The sequence below is a fragment of the Heterocephalus glaber genome, unplaced genomic scaffold (assembly GCF_053883595.1).
Source record: "Heterocephalus glaber isolate CG9 unplaced genomic scaffold, H.glaber_assembly_v1.0 deba00001444, whole genome shotgun sequence".
NCBI classification, from domain to species: Eukaryota; Metazoa; Chordata; class Mammalia; order Rodentia; family Bathyergidae; genus Heterocephalus; species Heterocephalus glaber.
The window spans coordinates 22,420,396-22,445,191 of NW_028258297.1; the positions used below are offsets into that span (position 1 = coordinate 22,420,396).

A 24,796-nucleotide genomic window follows, 5' to 3' on the forward strand; every position below is an offset into this window, starting at 1 on the left:
TATAGTAACTGGTATTGTCTGCCAACTCTAACGTCTCTCATACTTCTCGGTCAGTTTCAGTAAATCTTATTTTTTTCTTTTTTTTGGTTTGAATCTTGCTTCTTTTTGTGCTGGTTAATTTTTTATTATGTGCAAAAACTGAATTTTACATTGCTGGGTGCTCTATGTTTTATATTTCTAAAGATATTCCTTTTGTAATTATAATTTCTATTGTATTATCTTTTCCCAGAAGATAGTTTTCCTTAGTCCTTAAGGAGCCAGCTCCTTACATGGGCTTTGGAAGAGGTCATGGGGCAGCACCCAACAGGTCTGAATCAGGGAGGAGGTCTTCATGCTTTCTGGACTGCATATGATTTATTGCTAACCACCTTCCTATGAATCGTACAATTCACACAGCAATGCAGCTTCACATAGAGCTCAAGAAGTACACAGGCTTTGAGGTCACTGGTTTTGGAAATATCTCTGATGGCTGCAGACTTGACTATGTTTCGATGATGAATTTCTTAATGGCTTTGTCCTCAGGCATGCACAAAGGTGCAGCACATGCAGCACGTAGGCTGCACATGGCCATTGTTCTTTTTGACAGGATCATTGTTCCTTCTTTTGCCATCTTAGAAGCAAGGTCCCTCTAGGTATTCTTGAGGTTAGTTCTAGGAAGCAGTTAAGTTACTTGAAAATATTTCATCCTGTTGAGAATGTTTTGCTTTTTCTAAATAGGACCTGGGGTAGGCTAATTTATTCTCCATTAGAGTCAAGACTTTTATGAATATTCTGCCCAAAATCTTGGTAATTGTGAGGTATTTCAGACATCCTGGTGAGATGTATTCCTATTCCCAGCCCCCTGTGATCATCAACTATTTTTCTTTCTATTCCTTTCAAGTGGTTCTTTGCTGGAAGTGGGTGGTCTCTTCACATGCATGTACAAATTAGTAATTCTATTGATCAATGAAGGATACATCCTCTATACATCTCTCATGTCCTCTCACTTAACAGCTCTCTTTTCTCTGGTTGTCTGTCCTGTACATTTAGTCCCTAGACTCTCAGCTTCTTCCCTCAACTTGGGTAGTTCACTTGTCTCTACTGAGATTTCCCCTCCATGAGCTGCTGCCTGGAAACTCTCTAAGCTAGAACAAACTTAGGCTTATCTTATTTGTTCTGATTTGTCGTGGATCATTGTTTTTTGTTGTCTGATATTCCAGGTCACAAAAACCATGGTTTTATTTATTGCAGCTTACTTTATAATTTTTATTTTTGCTGCTTCAGGCTAAAGGTTAAATATGGTTCCTATTACTTCATCTCAGCAAAAATGGAAGCTTCTAAATTCAATTTAATTTGAATATTTCTTTAAATGCTTGTCATATCTGAAAAGATATTTTCAAATATATACAGAGATTTTAATGATTAAAATGCATAGTTATCCATGCTTATTATATCATGGTGCTGATTTTTATCTCACCTACAATTAAACAAAGGTTTTCATTGAAATGCAGCTATTCTATTTCTATCTTCCCAAATGTCAATCATTGTTCTTCAAAAATGAAAATGTTTCATTTTTATTTTTAAATGTAAGATTCAAAATCCATCAAAAATTTCCTTAGATTTTTTTGTACAAGTTGAATAAATCTGTGGCTATATTTTTAAATGTGCAAATATGACAGTTTAAAAAAAGTAACATGTGTATTATTTTCACCAATAAAATTACATAGCAATGCAACTATTAGCTAATGACAGTTATCAAAATGTGTTCTGCAGACAATGAATTGGCTAGGTTCTTAGTCTTTGTTAAAATCTGATGAACCAGATTAAAATAGTTTATTTTGACATATTTTCTGGGTAGCAGATGACTGGAGTCTCCTATTCTCACCAAAAAGTTTAGAAAATGGGTTTCATTTGATTGAAACTTCATTGGAAAAAAATTATAAAGATTTGTCTGCGTTTTCTGGATGTTTAGATTCTAAATGTTTCACTATGATGATTCCACATGACTGACATTCCGGAGCAGAAAAGACATCTAGCACAGGACTCCAACACCTAGATAATTTTGGATTATATTGCCTAACTTCTTCCATATCCAATTATATTTTCATTCTTTTTAATCTCTTCTTGTACTTGAGAAAAGGCTCAAACTAGGACCAGCATCCACCAATTTCCATTGTTTGCCTGTAAATTGGTATTTGTGTTTAGTCTATTTTTTTGTTTGTTTATTTTGGTACCAGGGATTGAACTCAGGTCCTTTTGCTTGTGAGACAGGTGGCAGAACCACTGAGCTAAATCCCTGGCCCTAGTCTAGTTTTTAAAAATTTTTGTTTCGCTTTTTCTTTCAAATGCTAGCTTAAGGTCTGCAGTATAACTTCCATCACTGTCATTTACTCTGCTCTTCCACCTCTGCCTTCCTCTGAGATAACTCAGTTATCATATGCAACACATAACCTGTCTTACTTACATAAGAGCAAAGTAGAACATCAGTATTAATCCATATATGATATGTTAGTAAGGGTTAGTTTCCTATTAAAAAATTTAACATGTATAATTAAAAGTTCTTGAGTTTTAGTTCACAGTGCATGACCCAGAAAGGACTGGCATGACTTTAGGGCACAGCGCCTGTTGTTGATAATATTCATCCAAATGAGAAGGCCACTAGAAAGGAAAGAATCTGGTTCACAAGGCTGTAACCATTGACTGATATTCTAGAGCAAAGACAGGCCTCTCAAATAACTGATTGCAATGATATAAGAGCCTGCAGAGAATGAAAATTTCCTAGAAAGAAAAATTTTCCCAGAACTGAAGCCTTAATCCTGAGGACACTTCTGAAAGTGAAAGAGTATGAAGAGACAGTACTAAAAAATAAGTTTATGTAACTATTGGAAAATAAAAACAAATCTCTTGTAAGTGAAGACTCCTTGCCGCTTTATGAGTAAGACCAAAATGATGTACTCTCCTGCAGCAGGGAAACCCTGTACAGAGTTATAGGCACATTTAATTTTTATTCTATTTCTGTTGACATATACTGACTTACACACTTACAAGGTATAATGTGATGCTTTGATTCAAATGGGGTAATAATCAAATCAGAGTGATTAGCATATCCCTTACCTTAAACTTTTATCAGATGAATACATTCAAAATCTCTCTTCTAACTGTTTTGAGATCACCCATGCATTATTGTTAACCATATAACACCAGAACTCATTCCCTCTAACTACAATAAAACCCTATATTCATTGACCAACCTTCACATACCCCTCGTTCCTCTACACTCTCAAATTGTACTCTCAACTTCTATGAGATCCACATATGAGTGAAATCATGTGTTTGTTTTTCTGAGATGTATACATTTTACTTAACATACTATCCTTCTGGTCCATCTGTACTGTGGCAAATTACAGTTTTCATCCTTTTGTGTTTGTATATATCATGCTTTATCTATTTATCCATTGTTTGGCATTTAGGTTAACTCTATATCCAGCCAATTGTGAATAGTGCTGCAATAAACATTGGAGTGCAGGCAAAAGGCAAAAAATAACAAATACTGGTGAGAATGAGAAGAAAGGGAAACTTTTATATATGGTTGGTAGAAATGTAAATCAGTGCAGCCATATAAAAACAGCATGAAGTTTCTTTTTAAAAAAACTAGGGCTGGGGATTTAGCTCAGTGGCGCCTCTGCCTGCCTCTCAAGCACAAGGTCCTGAGTTCGATCCCTGGTACAAAAACAAAAACAAACTAGAACTACTGTATAAAGTAAAGATATTAATCATTATATTAATGGAGTTAAAATTATGTCAACAGAACTCAATTAACCATGTGCAGATGTATAAAAACACCAAGAATTACTTTTTAAATGTATGTTTTAGTTTGGGGAAGAATTTTAGGATTGACTTAGGTAGAAACTTTTTTCCAAGACTTTAATCATTTATCTGTCTTATATGTGCTAGTTTTTCCAGTCTCTAATTATAAACTTGTTCCATAAGGCTCAAAATGCACTCTGGCAAGTTTTGCAGCGGCACCAAGCTTGCTTTTCAAGATATAGTGGTCCTCAGACTTCTATCTCCTCAATACTAAATTGGTCCTGAAAAAAATGTGCTGTGGAATAAGTCAGAAAGACCATTATGCTAGAGGTGAAATATAAGAGCTTGATCCCAAAGTATTGTGTTGACAACTGGCTTGCCACTTTCCACACTGAAAAACTCTTTGTTTCTTCACAGAAGCCATTTAAAAACCTAAAACCAAGAGTCAAGATGGGCTACATCAGCAGAGATGAAGACCTCCTGCACTTCCTTCAGCCTCTGTATTGTGTGTGTAGTCTTGCTCTCTGCACACTTGTGATACAGTGATCCATACCCATCTCTCTCTTAACACTGTATCCTTGACAACAGCCTTCATGTTCAAGGATCCCGGTACCCAACTTGTGTTCTAACCTCACTGCTGCAGTATGGTGGAGAAGGCATCATGACAGGAGTTCCCGTGCTACCCAGGAATCTGAGCATATGAGCACCAGTGACTCTGAGAAGTACATCTGAGCTTCATGATGTTAGGCAGCCATCTTAGCAACACAAGTTTAAGGGTTGGAGAAGCTCATTTTTCCTTATAAGCAAACCCCAATTGAAGCATCGAGCAAATGTTTCTATGTGACAGAAGCAAATTGACAGATGATTCTCTCCAAATCTAAACATTGAAGAAAGAATGCAGATGCCAAAGGATTTCTGAATTATTCAAAAAATTAGTACTTCTCTTCTCTTTTTACTCCATACCATGAGTAAAAAGAGTATTGGCAAGATTAGGAGTTAAGAGGAAATAAAAAAGTGCTAATGGATTTAAAAATATCAACAAGAATTAACTTCACATCCAATATGAGCAGAGTTCTGGAGTGGAACTATAAAGCAATAAAACATTTTACCAGTCACATTTCTTGTGTTACACTGTTTTGAAAGATACGGTTCACATAAATATGAAACAGGTAGTAGGTGGAAAGGATTTTTTTGTTTTGTACCGGGGATCAAACCTTTTTCTTTCGAGACAGTTAGTGGCACCACTGAGCTAAATCCCTGGCCCTGTAGGTGGAAAGGTTTGTAGTTAGCAGAGGTGGGTCCAAATATATAAACATACATATATTTATTTTACTCCGCATTGAAAAACTTGGCCACTCAAACTTGTGATCTCAGAAATATATTTAGGGCAAAGTTAGTTTTTTAGAAAGAAACATTGGCTTCAAAAATTTTAAACAACCATTAGGTAAATAGTTACATAAGTACAGTAATACACAAATATGCAAAATAACACAGGCAGTATGTGAATATCTAATGTTTGATGAACATTGCACGTTTACGTTTAAGATGGAGTAGCCTCATTGCTCCAGTTCTTTCTTCTTCCAACTAAAATCTCTACCATGACACTAAAAACATACAAAAACATCTGGAATATGGGGAAAAGTTTCTGAGGGGCCCTGAGACTTGAGGGAGTGATTTCCTGGTCTTTCTTATTGCTTCCTATATACTTCAGGCATACAGGTTTCTGTGATCTCCAATCCAGAACCACCCATGAGAACAAACAAAAAGCTTTACAAAAGCCATTTGATGCTATGTGATACTATGTGTTTACCAGAAGGGCTAAAGGAGGAAGGGAAGCAAAGTAGGGCAAGAGAAAAACTGGACAAATCATACTTTTAGAAGAATCTTAGCTTCAGACTGATCTGACCAGAAATTTTGTTGGCCATAGATATGGGACTAGCACAATTTCCTTTGAGGAAGAGGAACGTAGAGCAACTGGCAGGTAGGAGCACTGGCCTGGTCAAGGGACTCTAGATGGGACACCAAGGGCATCTGCCACCAAGCTTAGAAGAAAAAGATGATCAAAACAGTAGTAAATACCTCAAGTGCACTGAGATAGCTAACTGGTAAGCTAACCCCAGGAAGACCTGGAATGGAACTCACGGCCATGACAGTGCAATATTTATGGGAATTCTGGACAGGAAAGGAAGCTCATCAATGTTCAGGGTCATCTTGATCTCTTCTCCATTCTGGTGTCGTGTTGCTAGAACAGCCTCTCTGGGCCTGATGGGTCAGATGGCATGAGCAGTGTAGCAACATGTGGTAATTGGGGACTGGCTTTGACAATGAGTAAAGGCCCCAAGTATCCAAGGGCTTTGGTTCTTGTAGTTTTGGACTCAATTTCTATTTGGTCATTGCAATAAAGAAATAGTTCTCCTTCATTAGACAGCATATCAAATAGGGATAAAATACACAGAATCAATTAGATGTAGAACAAGCACTCTGAGGACAGAGAGATTGGGTTTCAACCTTCAAAAGGCCTGGCTTCCGGGATGGCTGGCCCACTTCAGGACAGGCCAATTCATTGCAGTTGACCGCATATTTCTGCCTAATATCATGTGAATACAAACCGGATGTGTCTGATTAAGTGCTCCAATGCGGCTATAATAATTGACTTCCTGGCAGCCTGCCTCCTTCCAGCTATTCTGGGCTCGGGCTTGGAGCTGCAGGGGTTTGGCATGCTCATCTCAGAGGCTCCCTCAGCCGGGCCAGGTGCCTGGCAGTGTTCCCCTTCATTATTCCATTCTTTCCCTTCTAGCTGCTGTGCTCTTCTGCCTTTCCCTTCTAATCCTGACTTACTCTGCCGACCACCATGCTTTCCTCCTGATGGATGTCAGTGCCCTGTATTGTCTTCTGGAATGGGTGCCTAATAGAGAGCCACGTAGTTAGCCCCATGCCAGGGTCAGCTGGAGCTCACCTTGCAGTGAGGCCATTTATTAAATTTGATCAGTGACAGCCAGTTCAGGTCCCCGGACACCAAACACATACAAAGCAGTTCCTGCTGGAGATGATGGTACATGGATTAGTGATCAGTGACATAGCCATTTTGGAACTCGCGTCACTTGGGGGCTGAGTTTCCTTCAGAAATGTATTTAGTTTCTCTGCCTCAGAAAAATCATGTGTAAGACAGGAATAATAAGAGGACCTGGTCCATAGCATTAATATGAGTACTGAATACATTCATATATCTGAATGAATAGAAACAGTTTCTGGTACACAGAAAATTGCTGATGCATGATTAGTGATTTTCATTAGCATTATTTATATAGCTAATAAAAACTGTATTATGTATGTAACACTCTTTTTGTAAGCAATTGAAAAGTCTCCACTATCTTATCTGATGAATTCTCATCATAACCCTGAATTATTATGTTCTATCTTTCCAATAACAAAAGTACAGCACAAAGGAATTTACATTGTCTCACATTAGGTTGTAATTAGATGCAGGGATGGAAAAGAATGAGTTTGGTTTATTTCTAATGACTTGGAAAGAAAGAAGACACAATTGAGAAGCAACTGAACATCACAAGACAACATGTATAACACGATTGTATGATTCCATTTTATGTTTAAAACGTTTATGTGTGTAGTTGTGTCTATATGCACATCTACATAATGTGGAGAAAATCATTAATATTCATGATAATTAGTACAAAAATCATTCTGTGGGAAAGGACCATCTCTGTTGAAAAGAAGCCTTGAAAACATGCTTGTGCATTTGAAGAATGTGGTTGCCTGGGGTCGAGTTCATGGGTTTGCTCAGTGTGATAAATGGGGAGAGAGTGCAGCTGCAGGGTCAGCACAGTTTTAAGGAAAGGAGCCCCTAGTTGCTGCTGGAGGTGGTGGAAGAAGACTTCAATGAGGAAACAAATGCTTTGGGTGAGCACTCTTTTGGTAAACTCTACATAGCTTCCTAGTGCTTGGTACAGAGAACTAACTTCCTTTGTGTAGACTACAGACAATGTCACCACCATGTTCAGCCTCCAGATTGGAAAGGGGAAGAGATGGGGCTGTCACTGCAGACAGCCAGTGTCTGAGTTATAGGTACACATATTCAGAGACACATACATAGGGGGATTCACACTCACACACACGTGCATACGCACACCCCACCCACATGTACACACCTCAGTCTCAGCCTGGAAGAATACATCCCAGACTCGTGTGATCTGAGGAGAGATTGCCTTAGGTAAAAAGGGTTCACAGTTTACACTCTCTTTCCAAGCTGTTGCTATCCCTCCTTGATAAAAAGCTATCTAGGACTTCCACATGTCTATCTCAGGATTTTGAACCTGGGGTATCATAGTTGCCCTCCTGTGTGACGAGTCCTGAGCAGGAGCTAGGATGATAGTGTGCCTAGTCTGGGTGCTTGAGGGAGGTCCCTGATCTCTCTCTATTTTCAGATAACTTTTGTAGCCAGTGTGACAGGAATGAAAAGTAACCAACCTTATGTAATGAGCAACTGTGTTCTCTTATGTCTTCCCCTTTGAGAGCCCCAGTAACTCCCTGATAGGCACTTGTCAGCCTTGTTAGTCACTGTGGCCTCCATTTTCAGATGATCACAGTGAAGCTGCTGGGAAAGTGTTGTCTAACTGTTCAGGATCATACAGTTCACCAGTTCTGAGTCACGGTCGAAACCCAGGTGTTTGTTCTCCTCCCAGTATCACTCCATTTTCTAATCCTCCATCTTATCTCATTGCCCTGTTTTCCCTTCTCCTTCATTCCTGCATGCTGCCCTTCGTTCTTCACAGACTTTGTGATTTGGATGATTTGTTCCCAATCATCTTGTAGTTTTGTTCTGTTGTCATTGTCTGTGGAGATTCTCTTTTTATCAGTGATCTCTAGATGTATTTGAATAGACCAGTGCTTTGAAGGAAGAGGCATACTTTGGTCATATCTCCATTCTGAGAGGCCACCATTCAGTACTCAAAGGATTGGACAGAAAAATGAGCGTGACAAAGCTGGGGCACTGTCTATGGTTTACTAGTAGACTATACCCTACTTAACAGATCTTCTTCCATCTTTCTCTCGAAATTAAAACACTCTCCCTCACAACCTCTTTAAACAAATTTGTACTGTAAAATTTGCCGTGCTTTCTCCTCAAGTGGCCTGTGGGAGTTCCAAAAGTTGTGGGTTCACAGTGGCAGAATTATTTATCCCTTCTCAGAAACCCTTAGCCAAGGTGGTTCCCCAGGTCTCAGCCAATAAAACCAGAACCTGTTCCATAACTGTATTTGTGGATGCCAACTATGTAATGGGAATGGCTGACTTTTGATATTTCAAAGCTATAAAACATAAGTCTCCGGGTCATATTTGTATTTTATTTATGAAGTCTCTTGAGAGGAGATTTAATAATCAAGTTTAACACTTAAATTACTGCCATCCATTTACCCTGGAACCGGGATAGAATGCCATTACTCTAGCTGTAGGAATCTGTTGAAGTTCTGCCATCTAGTGGCCAACTGAGACATGACATTTGTTAATTTTCTATCTTCTCCGAAAAGGTCAACTGCAAGTTGATTTGGAATCTGCCTTCTTCACTTCAGTGGGACCAACTGATCTATCGCCTCTCCTCTACTCTTCTCTTCAGTGCTCAGCATCTCCTCTTTTTAAAAAAGTTCCTGCTTTCCAAAAATACTTTTGTCTTGTGGAAGGTAAGATTTATAACTCACGTAGCCAAATGACTCTGCTGCCAGAAAGTATGTGCTATGATTTTGTTTTAAGAAATGCTTTGCATATTTGGGTCATTTTGAATTTTAGCAAACAATCAAGTATTTAACATGTACTTTGTTTCACTTTTCATCCCACTGCCAGATGGCTCTCTCGGTCTGAACATATTTCCAAGCACACAGACATCAACCAGGACCCTAAAGAGCCGTTAGCAGGCATAAAGAAGGGAGATGACAGATAATAGTGTTGAGATGATGATTTTCAATGGAACCACGGGAGACTTACATACATCATTGATCTCAGGAGCAGAGAAAGCCAGGCTTAATGATCATCTCATTTACTGCTTTAATCCCATTTGTCCTTTTGTTTTGTCCAAAGAAGAAGAAGAAGAGTCTAAGTCACTAAATTGCCCAGGCTGGGCTTGAACTGGTAATCCTCCTTCCTCAGCCTCCCACAGTGCTGGAATTACAGGGATCCCTCACTACCCCTGGAGGTTGAAGATTTGTGTGTGCCAAGCAAGATCATTTTCACTGGTAAGGAGTCTGGTCTACATCCATATATCCCAAAGGAGTCAGATCTTGTCTGATGTTAGAAGGAGTCTAGTTACTGTACTGGTTGTACTTTGTGATCATGATTCATTTTTGGGAATCATAATTCTGTAAACATCTGAGCTGATGCAGAACTTTCAAGAAATAAAGTTCAGCCAGGCCTGGAGGGGCAAGTCTGTTATCCCAGCACTCAAGAGGCTGAGGCAGGAGTATCGCCATGAGTTCAAGGCCAGTCTGAACTACACAGAACAGACCATGTCTTTAAAAAGAATAAAAAATGTTTCCAAGAAATTAATAAAAGTACAGTTTCTTTTCCTGAACCAAGCTCCTAGGGCTTCTGTATCAGGAGCTAGGTGTATATATGTAGATTCCTAAACCCCATACCAGTCCAGTGAGATCACAGTTTTTGGAAATGCAGTCTGGGACTCTGCCTTCTTAAATCAGATCAGGTGATTCTTGGGCAGGCCAACTTCTGAGAACCATTGCTCAAGAAAAGCAGTTCCCATTTGTAGAAATCTTTTCAAAATAATGCCTGGTGCCTCTTCTTGTGATTCTGAATTAATTGGTCTAGATGTGGCTTGCACATCTGGAATTTTAAAATTACCCAGGCAATTGTAATGTGCAACTACATTTGACAACTTATGTTCTGGGACCGGGGTTGGGATTATTTTTTCCTATGAAGCCCAGGCAGTAAATAATTGAGGCTTTGCAGCAAGTGCTGTGCTGCGCTAACTTGAAAGCAGCCACAGACCATATGTAAACAAATGGGTGTACACTCTGTTCCAAGAAAATATTATTTGCAATAATAGGTGGCAGGCTGGGTCTGTCCTGCAGGCTGGACTTTGCAGACTACTGTTCTCAGGCTTGTCTTAAGACCCAGTTCAGGCCTACTGAATCACATCACGCATTTTGTAATATGTGTGCGTTAAAATTTGGGGAGCACTGCTTTGGGAGCCAGGATAGTAGAGTGAGGATATATTCTCTCACACTGTGTGCACTGCACTCACAGCAGATGTCCAATAAGTTGAGGTATCCTAGCCACGATGTCTACAAATAACTTCAGAATCTTAACGCAACACTAAAAGGACACTTACTAACTGCAGTATGGGTACAGCCACTAACTCTCCTGTTTCTTTATCTATTAATTGAGGTAGTGCAAAAGATTTCTAAACTCCTAATGTCTCATAATTCTAACTCAAATAATAGAAGCAAATTATTAAAAAATCAAACTCACTGAAAATAGAAATGAGAAAATATTGTTACTTTAGGAATTGAGTAAAGTGTCCTATTGCCCAATAGAGGAATTTTTGGCAAAATGCTTGTGAGAGAAGAAAAAATTTTCTCTGAAAAACTGTAATTCCTGTCTCCTAGGAAATATCCCATAACTATCAGGGGGACAGGAAATAAAAGAGGATTTTTGGAGAGTCACTGTTTTACATGTCATAATTATTCCAATGGATCAAGGAGGAAAGGTGAATGCCTACACCTGGGGACACATTCCCCAGAAATGAAGAAGGAATTTGCATGCAGTGATTTAGCTTGAAAATATTTTTTTCTCCACAAGTATGAAAGAAATTCACAGCTTCCACATTTAAAACTGTTGTAAAGTTCAGTGGTTTATGGTTTAATGAGCAAACACATTCTCTAATCTTCAGCTGTTTGGATTAGAAACCGAACCATACAAAACCCAAAGTTTTAGTTTACTTTGACCTAGGTCAAAGCTGCACAGTGATTCCAGGCAGATTAAGGTTGGAAGAACCCACATGTGTGCTCCAGTATAAATGCTAAACCAGCATGGAGATTTCGATGGGGCCAGTTTTTCAGTTGCTATCTGTGGTGCAATAACTAATAGTCAACTTGGGATGTCCAGCGGAACTGGGTCAGCACGGCTCTGGGCGTGGAAGACCCACCTGAGGATTGTTGCCAATGGCATAAAAGAAGAGCGGGCGGGGAAGATTGTATACTGTTGGTTTTCCTGATGCAAACTCGGCTGTTACCGTTGGAGGAGCTTGAGTTCTTGCTGTTGCTGGGGGTGGCTATTGTTCTTTCCAGAGGAGCCCTGGTCTTCGCCTTGAGCATCGCTTCCCGGCTGCTGTGCAGATCCCTCAGCTTGGTGGTGCAGACCCTTCACCCCGCTGTTGCAGACTTTGTAGCTGCCACCACCGGCCTTTGGGCCTTCCCAGTGCAGATGTTTGGTACAGACTTGCATGAGACCTTGCTATGGGCTTAGCTAGCCCTTCAGCTGGACTTGTGCGGGACATTGTCGTGAGATCCAGGCCCTCGATTGGATTCTTCAGGTCTCTAGTGCTTGGATAGATCTCTTTGACTCCTCTGCATTTGACTTTTTAGGTGAATATTATAAAATAGTCCTATAAATTATGTGTCTCATATTAAATCTATTCCCTTGGAAACCCTGACTACAACAATATCACTTTTCCAGAAGAGGTAATTAGAAATTGTGTTTATTACTCTTACATCACTACAACAAATATCTGAGATAATCAGCTTATATAGAAAAGAGATAAAAAAATAGAAAAGAGATTTATTTCGGCTTACTGTTTTAGAAGTTTCATTTCTCGATTGGTTGGCCCTTTCCCTTGAACCTTTAGAGCATGTGGTGAAGCAAACCGCTTACCTTGTGTCCTAGAAGAAAATAGAGGAAGGGGCTGGGTTCCTACTATCACCTGCCTTTATGCGCCTGCTCCCAAGAACCAGAAGCCCTCCCAATACATCCCACCTCCTAAAGGTCCTACCGCCTTCCAATGGCCCTAGGCTGAGGATCGGGGTTTTAACATGGGGCCTTTGGGGGGACATTCTAGGTTCACATTACAGCAGAAATTAAGAGGTCACATAGCCAAAATAGGACTGAATTTGCATCTCCCATCTACTATTTACAATTCCTTTGATTTGGGCCAAACCACTTATCTAAGCTTCAGTTTCCTCAACTGCAAAACATAAATATGCCTCAGTACTAATGGGAGCAATAAAGGAGACAAAAAAAGGTAAAGTACCACATTTATACTATGTATCGCTAAATATTAGCTCCCTCTCTGAGCCTTCTTTTCTAATTTTTGAGAGAAATAAAACTTTTCCCGTATTACGTGCTTGGTGACAAATATATTGTTTACAAAACTACTTAAAGCCAGCGAGGTCGAAAGAGACCACAATGCCTACAAGTAACCAGCTTAATGAAAGACCTGACCTTAAAAGGCCCAACCTAAATGCAGCTTTAGGTTTTCATTCCAACCACTAACTTGAGGTTTGGTGTCTTATCTTTCTTCGTCTCTCAATATATCCTGGCTGACCCAAGTTTTCCAACTGCTTTTACCTACTATAAGGCTATTATTATTTTTAATGTATTCAAATGCCTAGTCAGCTATTAAGAAAAACCCCTTTAATCATTCTTTCGGGTCAAAGTTTGTCTTCTCTCAACTTACCCCGAGATGGCGATAAGCAGTGGAGAAGGACACGTGGTTGGAGCCACACCTAATCCAAAAGACCTCTTATAGCTTTAGGCCCCTAAGAGGAAATGCCCATCAACTGGAGACTGGATAAAGAAAATGTGAGTTTTTTAATAAAATGGAGTACTACTTGGCCATAAAAAATGAGAAATTAGAGACATTTGTAGCTAAGTGGATGCACATTGAGGCCATACTCTTAAGTGAAATAAATAGGACACACATGAATAAATACCGAATAGTTTCTCTGGTGTGAGAAACTGAAAGTGTAAATAAGGACTAAATGTATCATAGGTAATGTGAAATAGGAAGAAAAGGGGCAAAGGGGAAGGAAGTGGGAGGGCTAGGGGAAAGGATAGAAGGGAATGGGATTAATATGAGAAAATGGAAAAATAGGAACAAAATCTTTGTAAATAGGGAGGAATAGAGGGGTTGAAGGGAGGGCTGGGCAAGGGTGAAAAATAAGAACCAAGAGAGACTATGTAAAGGTGCAAATTTCCAGTGATGAATGTCATTATATTGTATACCTAAAATGTACCAATTATTAGAATGAATAATCGATAATGTAAAATAGGAAGAAAAGGTCCAAAGGGGTAGGAGTAGTGGGAGGGGCAGGGGAAAGGAAAGAAGGGAAAGGAAAAATGATGAGAAATGGAAAAACTGGAAATAAAGTCTTTGTAAATAGGGAAGGGTGGAGGGGGTGAAGGGAGGACTAGAAATGGGGAAAAAATAAGAACCAAGATGTATCATGTAAAGGTAAAATTCCCAATGAGAAATGTAATTGTGTTGTATACCTATAATGTACCAATAAAATAATTTTGAAAAAAAAAAAAAAAGGGTTGGCTGGGTTTCTGCCACTGTGTGGACCCCAGGCCCAGGCACCTTGTTCAGAAAAATATATGCAGCTGCTTGCGGTCGTCTGGAGTGTGGTTCTTGTTATTATTTGTCCTGGATCTTGTATTTCTTCTTTTCCATTTTTCTCTTTTGTTTCTGGATCCTCTGAGTAGAGGGAAAGTGGGTGGCTTATTTCCAGAAAAGTGGAATTAGCTGATGGTGCCCTCTGTGCCTTTTAAGTCTAAATTCTGCCTTTTTGAGTGGGGTTTTGGTGAATTTTTTGGATGCCTTAAGGCTCTTTGTACATAATTCCAACAGCACTATTCTCTGAAGATGCTGACTGAGCTGATGCATGCTCCGCATGTCCCCAGCCCCCAGCCCCCTGCCTCAGGACATCCTCAGCCTGGCTCCGCCCGCTGTTCTTTCATTCTAAGAGAAAGTCCTTCTGAGCGGGGTTCTGTTTAATGTTCCAAAGCATCTCATCAATCCACAGGAAAATATGGCCTCCTAGCCTTGGGAAAAGGTTGAAATTCAATTTGACCATCTGCTGATGCCCACAGGGCTGCCTTGTCATCAGAGGGAATCTCTGACCCTCCAGGCTTCAAGCTTCTCCGAGCAAGAGGAAGGACCCACCCACTTTGTCACCTATAATCAGGGACGTGAATGCCAATTTTCCCCCAGGAACTCTCTCACTAAGCCCCAGTCTGGTATGAGACAGAAGCAGGCCTGGGATTTTGCAGGGTGTCTGGAGTCCAGCTGGAGGCTTGTTGCAAACACTCTCCTCGCTGGTGATTCTTCTCACTGGGCTCGTGGTGGTATGTGAGGAGTCTATCCTCTCCTTTCAGAAAGATAAACGCCAATAACACTCTCAATGACACCAGTGAACTTCCTCTATTCCATATGGATTTATGATGGAGTTAACTCTACCCTAATCACAGGGAGGTAGGAATCAGGCTGTCTAATAAGAGCTTCATATTTCCATGGACACAGTGATTGTTTTAGGAATGGGACACAGGATTCAATCAGGGCCAATAGAACTAATTGGGGGACTTTTACTGAAGCATTTTACAAAGTCTATTCTTTTTATCCTGCTGTAGTTTCTGAAAGCATGAAGTTATTGGCAATCATTGTGTTGCCATAAAGATAATGTGTGTCTAAGTAAAGTGAACATAGAAAAATCAAAACAAATATAGAGCACTTGGATCCGTACAGGAAGAAGCTAAACTCTTGTATTTTCCAGTAATATTAGTTCTGGCTAACACATCCTTTCCTGGTAGCACTCAGCAGCATGAAATGGTATTTCACCTGGGTACATGTCCTTAAACATGTCAATGACCTGGTCTAACTCATCTGGTTTTTCCCAGTAGCCGGCCCAGTCCTCACTTGTTAGTTTCCCAGTGTAAATGGTAAAATGTTTTAAAATATTAATTTTTACAAGTTACCTTTGGCTTCTACAATTACAAAAGATGCCCAAAATGAAGGCCATTAATTTCCAGACGTTTATTAGTACAGAGAACTGCTGAAGTGTGTATATATTTTTTGGTGGACTATATATACATATTTTTTTCTTTGACAGGGACAGAAAATAGATAACAAAAGATTAAAACTTCCCTCTTCTAGGAGCAATTCTTACTACATAACTCACTATCAAAAAACTCATGAATCCATTATTTATAGTATGCCCACTACGAGCCAGGCCATGTTCAAGTTCTTGAGAAAATAACAGTAAACAAGCCCTTGCTCTCATAGAACTCACATTCCAATGAAATTGTCTGGAATAAAACTCAATAAATTCCATCTAGGATAATAAACATCCCTAATTCAGAATGAAAGCTTTGTAATTCTTGAAGATGCTCCCATAGGGAAGAACATAAGATACAGATTTAACGTTGAAGCTGTCTTATTGATCTCTTCCTTTCTGCATCCTAGTGACAGCCAAGGAATGAAAGCCCTAAAAATCTGATCCCAGTGGCTGTAGGCAATGGTGGCCTCAGTTAAGTGGGACAAAGACCAAAACAATAATGTGAAAGAGGTTGCTGAAGACATGAAGGCCATGGTTGCATAGGAAGCACTCTTGTGTCAGCCTCTGGAATCCAGAGGACACTTGACAAGTGTCCAGATGCCAGCTACACAGTTCCTGAGGCGAGTGTGCGGCAGACGTGGATCCAGGGGCCCCATCTCTACTACCAGACACAGCCCTGCTCATCCGCCTGGGCAGCGTGGTCCTTCACACAACGCAAAGGAAGAGGGAGGAGCAAATGTTCTGTGAATCTTTGGCACTCAATAAATGATGGCTTAATTTTTTTTTTGTATAAATTTGTGTGGTAGTTCAGCCAGGGGTTATTCTTTCCTTCTTATATAAGACCAGAGACCCCAATGTTTTTGTAACTTTGCCCAAGTCCCAAAGTTAATTGATATCAGAGCTGATGCTAAGTTTCTTTTTTCCTAGTCTAGAGTTCTCTGTACTTGATCAAGATTTGATAAGTAGAAAGTGAGAAATTTTCCAGAATTAAAAGCAATCATAATTTAGCTAAAAGTTATTAAAGCAAAATTTAAAGAAACTGAAATGATAAGTTTTATATTTAAAGGAGAACTTTATAAACATTCTATTTTTAATTTCCCCTATTTATATCATCTCTCAGGTAAGTTCATCACTAAGAAATTCAGTGCAGTCATAATAAGCATAAATAATTGCTTTTTAATACTTTTCTCTATAACTGCTAATTAATTGGAAGAAACCAAAGTGTTGGCATTGCCTTTTTGATGGTTTACATCTAAAATTTCAGATATGAATCACCTTCCCAAACAACTGAAATGAATAAATCCTACCAATCCATCCTATTAGGGTTTGTTTCTTTCCATTTTAACTCACTAAGAAGACTCTACTTTATGAATGACTGATGATGAGCAAAGACATAAGCTCTTCCAACCCCTTGCCATGAAAGTGTAAAAACGTGTACTTCAGGCTCATAGTAAAATCAATAACAGCTCATAGATTCACAGTGTCATTGCTGATGATTAATCATCCATCAACTAAGTTATCAGAAGAGTTTTTTTAAATGAGAGGGCATAAAAGAAGTTAATTCTCTATCAAAGGACTGGCTTTCTTGCTTTCTTTCTTTCTTTCTTTCTTTCTTTCTTTCTTTCTTTCTTTCTTTCTTTCTTTCTTTCTTTCTTTCTTGGTACCAGGAATCAAATTCACAGCCTCATGCTTGCCAGGCAGGCACTGCACAGCTGAGCTATATCCCCGGCCCTACAATATATGCATTTAAACTGTCCCAAATTTAGTAATGATCTGAAATAAGGGCTAACTTTTTTCTCTTGTATCAGATAATTATGTTTCAAACACATTGCTCCTCACTGCATTTACCCTGTAGCACTTTTCACTTTTATTTCAACAGATAATAAGTGAAAATATGAATCGCTGCTATTGTGAAAAACATCTTTTATCAGGTAGATGTAAAACATAGTCATGTACAAGTTTTGGGACTGTAGGTGTGTAGAATTGAGATTATCAATTGATATATCTCTTTAAAAATTCAAGATTATGTTTTTGCACAATGTTGTTTGCTAAAAACAAATATACTTTATCATATGGAGAAACTTAAATATCTTTTCTCATATGGAGCATAACATTTTAAACTTTAAGGAATGGAATGCAATAGAAATGATGACCTAAATTACTTTTTTTAAATCACACATTTGAAATTTCTTTTATAAGCATCTAGTTTTCATGCAAAGGAAAAGAAATTCCATTGTCTTATTATAGTGAGAAAAGTATACAGCACTGTAAATTCCAGGACAGAATGGACAAAGAGAATAATTGTGGACTAAATATCTTAAGAGAAAAGGAACATTAAAGCTATAAAATTGGTTTGTAAATTTTGCTCAACATTATTTTTGTATACCTATTTAATTCCACATAATTTATTGAACACTGATTATGCAAAGCCCTCCTTGGTGGTGAAGCATCCTAGAGGGGTTCTGCTCACAGGCAGTGGGAGAGGCCGATGCATATAAATAATCTGATGTTGAATAGCTGTGATAAATGCCATGATAGAGGTGAAAATCCAGCTGGAACAGAAATGCTACAAAAGCCAGAGGTTTCTCTAATTCCAAAGTCAAGAAATACACCCAGTAATATGAATACTACCTATGTAAAAAAGGAAATACAAAAAGCTTTAAAATAGTAGGGAGCCAAAAGCTACACACACCATGATATCTATATGTTTCACACTTTAAGCGCTTAACATTGATAGTAATATCTGAATATTTTCAATTTCACGCCACTCCTGCGCTAGACTGCTGAAGCTGTCACTCTCCCTCTCTAACGCTAGGTGGCACCATAAACGCAGGCATGAGCACAGACTTTTGTCAGCTGTACCTACGCTGGAAGGGATTATCGTACTTCTGCTACAGTTTTCCTGGGTTAGCCAGAGCAGAAAAAAGGTTCATACTTGGGGTCATAAAATAGGTGGGAATTTTGTGCTGGAATTGGAATTCTAGGTAATACTTAAGTTTTAATCCATTTTTCTTTGATTAAAGTTAGAATTTTAAAATTAAAATTTCAAACTAATAGATCTCATTGTATTCTTTTCATTCAGTAATTTGAAAAGTTTTTTGAATTGACTATTTCAGATCAAACTTTTTTCAAACAACGGACAGCATTGTATATCTAATCAAATTGACTCGAAATGTTTAAAAACTACGGGGACAATTTTAGGACATCTGTATTATTTCAAATGTTTAAATGCCCAAGATACCGTTTTTATTTTAAATATCCAAACACAGATCTCATAACACCTTGGTAAGTACTTGTCTTGTAAATCAAATAAGTCAGACTTACAAGTAGAGCAGATCAAATTCTCTTAAGCATTTGAGATTGTGACACAGACCCCATGCACAACAGTGGGGCCCCACTGACTAGACTGGGCAGGCCATGCTGATGTGGCTTCTTCCCACAAGCACATTGTTGACTGCCATGGGAGCAGTGCCTTTCTAAAACTTTCCTTGGAAAATCTTTTCCTTGGAAATTAAATGGTTCATTAATTATGCTTCTGTGTTTGCATCCTAGTGCCTTCCTGCTAAGTAATCAGTCCCCTAATTCAAAGACAACTTTTAGGGCCTGGTGCTTGCAACTTGTTTTCTGTAATGATTATTTTGTCTCTTCACTGAGGCTTCATGGGTCTTGATGGGATTCAGAACACCTTTCTTGGGCTGCTCTACATCTCTTCACTGTATATCCATGGCTCACCACCTCCACTTTATAGGCAGCTCATGAACATCAACCTGACACTTCCTTTTATCCTAGAGCAAGACAAGCACCTTCATCTGAAATAGAAACCAGCGTCAAGCTATGCAGATTGGAGCCTTTGATCAAAATTGTTCCTGTCCGTTGAGGCCCAGCAGTTGACTGTGGAATGTGGTGAAAGCCAAATGAACTCCTTTAACCTTGAATCTACTCCTGCATTCATGTTCACATTGCCTATTTGCTCACTGTGACCATAGATATCGGAGACTTTTATTTGGTACCAATAAGGTTAGAGCTCATACTTTATGCTTGTACACAGAAGGATCTGTAGCTCCTCAGCTGACTTGAAGACAGTCAAACAGCTGGGCAATGGCAGAGCTGGATCTGGAACCCAGGACCTTCATAAGGCAGATGGCACCCGTGATAAGCCTGCATCCCGTATACAAGGACCTGTAGAGAACCAGGAATTATCATTTCTCATCTAGGTATTCTACTGATTTTTAAGTCAAATTTCACATGACTGTCATCTGGTGATTTATATGAATTAGACCTCTCTAAGGGGCTCTACAATAACAGTATCTGTTTGCATGCATGCAGTGAAAAATAATGATACTCTAATACTTCTGAAAATATGTTGTGGAGGTACTCTGGGATCAGCAGTATGGATTATAAGCAATCCTGGGTGGGAATTTTTGGGCTAATGTCACAGTGCTGATTGGAAAACAAATCTTGTCCAAGTTTCTGCTCCACGATCCAGAGCGTGTTGGCTCTTCTCATGCTTGCTGCCCTGCCATGGATGAATACAGCTGAGTGCATCTTGACAGCATCTGTCTGTCCAAGGAGGAGGTTGCTTCGCATCAAGAAAACCAAAGCTTTCTAAGAAGTCCCACCTGCTGTGTCTCTCTCCCACATGGGCTTGCCTCTTAGATAGAAGACCGGGGCATATGTGTCCCACACATGGCCCATGGACTGCATGCAGCCCTGCACAGCCAGTGATGTGGACCTACAAGGTCATAAACTTTTAACATCATTATGTGATTTTAGTGATATTTTTCATGACTATTGCCAGGTGCTCAAGCCCGGACTACACAGACCACAACAGAATGCTCTCCAGGGGAGGGCTCATTGCAATGTAAATTCTACCTCCTGAGTCCACCCGCAGTTTCACACCTGTGTGTGTAAGATGCTACATGTGCTTGTGTGACTTGTTGTGATTACTGTGTTTCTGTGAAAACAGATATTTATTGTTATTAAAGGAGATAGAAGTCTTTTAAAATTATTAAACAAGCTTATGTTATCTTATAAAATGATAGCTTTAATGCTTAAAATATTAAATTATTTTATAAAATTACACAAGCCTGAGTTTAATAGTTATAACAAAAATTTTTATAGATGTTTTCTCATCATATACATAGTATATATATATATATTTTACATAATATCTATTTTATATAAGGCCCAAGACTTTCTCTTCACTCAGTGTTGCCTAGTCTGATCAAAAAGCTGGAAACCCATGGACTAAGGAGATGAATGAGAATCAAAGTAGCTCAGACGACCCCCAGAAGCTACCCCAAACCTCTGAAGTTCAGAAAGAAGAGCAAAGCGGGAGTTAAATGCAATGATGAACCCTAAAAAACATTATGTGCTCATACCCTCAAATTTCAGCAGGACCAGTAGGTAATTCAGAGCCTGTCAACCTCTAGAAGATGATGGTCAGTTGAGGAAGAAGCAAATCGGCAGGGGAGGGAACGTTCACATCTCTCTCCTTGGGGGTTAGCTCTCAAGCCTGTGGGCTTTCTCTTCAGTCCTTTAGAAATGCATCAAGCTAAAGGACGTACTCATTCTCTATAAGTTCAATGTAGCAAGTGTGGACTTCAAGTTATGGAGCAGATTTCTTTCTTTATTTTTTCCCCTGACATCCAGATGAAGTAGTTCTTTCATTTACATATGTTGTTGTATTAAAGTATATATACCTTTGAGATTATAATTATACTTGAATATCTCAGAGAATTACATTCTGTGCAGCAGATGCTACTAGGTCCTTACCCCATAGTCATCTGCTTTCTTAAACAGGACCTCATTATTATTCTTATGTCCAGACCCTGTACACTTAGGGAAGGCCAAGTGACTCATTTATAACTAAAGACTGAAGCCACTGGGTGAAACTTCCCCCCAATAAAAAAATAATAATTTGAATTTTTATTGTGAAATGACTGAATTACTAAATTGAGAAGATATAATGTGCATGTTTGGTTCAATGAATGACCATGAAGCAAGCATGTGTTAGCCAGCTTTCTGGCACTGTATCAAAATACTTGGGATAATCAGCTTAGAAAGAGAGAAGGTGTCTTTTGGCTCGCTGGGAAGTTCCAGTCCATGACTGGCTCTGTTTCCACTGGCCTGTGATGGGGCAGCAAATCACGGCAGAGGCATGCTTGGCAAGGCAGAGCTACTCATTCATGGCCAGGAAGTGGAAAAGAAGAAGAGAGATTTGGTTAGCTTTTTGACCGTATAAAGGTGTTGCATTTTGCCAAATACTTTTGGCATCAACTGAGATATGATCAAATAAGCTGCCTCTTTCATTTTGTTAATGTGGTTTATTACATTCATTGATGAGTTAGGCCATCTTGATACCCCGGTAATGCCTCTCACTGAATTTTGGAGGATAATCCTCTTAATGTGCTGTTGAATTTGGTGTGCTAGCATTTTTTTTTTTTTTTTTTTTTTTTTTTGTATAGTATCCTTTTCTGGCTTTAGTCCCAGAGTAAAGCTGGCCTTGTAAAATGAGCTTGGAATTATTCCTTCCTCCTTGATTTTTTGGAAGTGTTTGAGAAGGATTGGCATTCATTCTTTAATGTTTGGTAGAATTCAGCTGTGAAGCAATCAGGTCCTAGACTTTTCCTTGGGAATTTTTGCCACATTTTTATAATTGTTTTCAAATAACTTGATTTTAGTTCTATTATTTTTCTGTTTTAAATTTCATTAAGCTCTACTTTTATTTTTATTATTTTATTCTGTCTGCTTGATTTGACCTTACTTTTCTCTCTTACTCCTTTTCTTAAAAGCTCACACTCTTGTCTAAAACATTCTTATTTTCTGGGATTGGCATTTAATACTACAGACATTTCTATCTGAGCACTGCTTTGAGTATTTCATTCTTATGTTATGTTTTCATTTTCATTTGTTACAGAATATTTGAAAATTTCTATTGCTACTTGGTCTTTGACCCATGGACCATTCAAGTATTTTATTTAGTTTCAAATATTTGGGCATTTCCAAATTTCTTTCTGTTATTGATTTTTACTTTTCTTCCATTTTGTCAGATAACAAATACTGCCTGATTTCAATTAAAAAAATTTGTAGATATTTCTTTATAGCTTAGACATAGTCTATCTTCAGAAAAGTTTCATGTGCTTATGCAAAAGATAAGTATTTGGTTCATGTTATATTAATTTAGCCAAGTTATTTTTAGTTTTATCAAAGTTTTCTATATCATCACCAGTTTTCTGTCAACTTATTCTTTCAACTACTAATATAGGCTTATTGACGTCTCCAATATAATTGTGCATCATTCTATCTCTCTTTGCAATTCTATCAATTTTTACTTCCACACATTTAAAAACTGTATAATTTGGTTCAAATACACATAGAATTGTTGTTAGCCTTCATTGATGAATTGAATGTTATTGTTATTTTTTTCCCTCAACACTATTCCTTGCTTTGAAATCTGCTTTACCTTTTATAAGTAATAATTCTAGCCATGTTTGATTAGTGCTTCCATATCATATTCTTTTCTGTCCTTTAAATAACATCTCTATAATTAAATTGAATTTCTTATAGAGTCAGCAGTTGAATTTTTAAAAGAATTAATCTGTTGATCTCTGCCATTTAGTCTCAATGTTTAGATAATTTGCATTTGATATGATTCTTAATATTATTGTATTAACATTTGCTATCACATGAATTGAAACATTTGTTCATTTATGTTTTTATGGATTCTTTTGGATTGAGTATTTTAAAATGATTTTAGTTTTTCTTCACTATTAATGTATTAATTATATGTCTTTTAGTTCTTTCTCTATAGATTAATCATAAACATGACCATCTTTTAATATTATAACTGTTCATTCATAATGTGTAAGACTCTTACAATAGTTTGATCTCAGTTTTTTCCTCTCATCCTTTATTCTACTATTTTTGTCCATTTGATTATCTGAACGGGATTTTTGGATGAAGAATTATGTTATTTGGGTTTTAAACCCCAGAATATATTGCTAATATTTTAAATATTCAATTATCTTTTAATATTATTAAAAGTGAAATAAAAACATCTCATTGATTTTCAGTTTTAGCTTTTATTGTACTCTTTATTTTCTAGTGTAGATCTAAGGTTTGAACTGATTACACAGTCCTTATGCCTAAGACTCACTATTAGCATTTTTAAAAACATACTCTTCTACTGCTAATCAATTTTCAAAAATATATTTTTCTGGGGGCCAGGGATTTAGCTCAGTGGTGCCACCACCTGCCTCACAAGCCTAAGGTCCTGAGTTTGATCCCTGGTACTGCAAAAAACAAACAAACATAAAAGAGTATATTTCCCTGAAAGCTGTTATTTCATTTTTAACATTTTTTTTCATTTTTAACATTTTTAACTTTAATTTTTTTCTATACAATATCAGAATGTAGAATTTTTATTTGACAGCATTTTAAAGTTACTCCATTGTCTTCTGGTGTACTACGTAGTATATTAAGTTACACTGGAGTAGTATAATATATTTCTGATGAGAATTTGCTATAATTCTCATCTTTATTCTTGTTTGCAGTGTTTATTTCTTGTGCCTTTGGTATTTTATTTTTAATTTTTGTTCTGAACAGATTGATACATCCAGATGTTTGTGTTTTTAAAAAAATTATTGCCTTTGGTATTTTTTGAGTTTCTGGGTCTATAGTTTGATATATTTATTTCTTCATTTTTCTTATATTCTTTGCAATTATTTCACCTCATGTTTTCCTGCTTTGTGCCATTTTTCTCTTCCTAGAACACCGATTTTATACATGTTAGGCTGATAAATGTCTCACAGTTCTTGGGTGCTTCTTTTTGTTGTTTTCTTCCATTTAGCAGTCTGTATTTTATTTTTGATAATTTTTATTGGGCTATCTGTACACTGACATTATTTTTTCTCTTTTCATATTATTTCTTCAAGTCT

The 24,796-nt window shown here is 38.0% G+C and overlaps 1 pseudogene; it reads right to left on the bottom strand.

The window, feature by feature from the left end:
• Window positions 1-265: 265 nt before the first annotated feature.
• Window positions 266-12,122, bottom strand: LOC101702513 (small ribosomal subunit protein eS26 pseudogene; annotated as a pseudogene).
• Window positions 12,123-24,796: the final 12,674 nt, after the last annotated feature.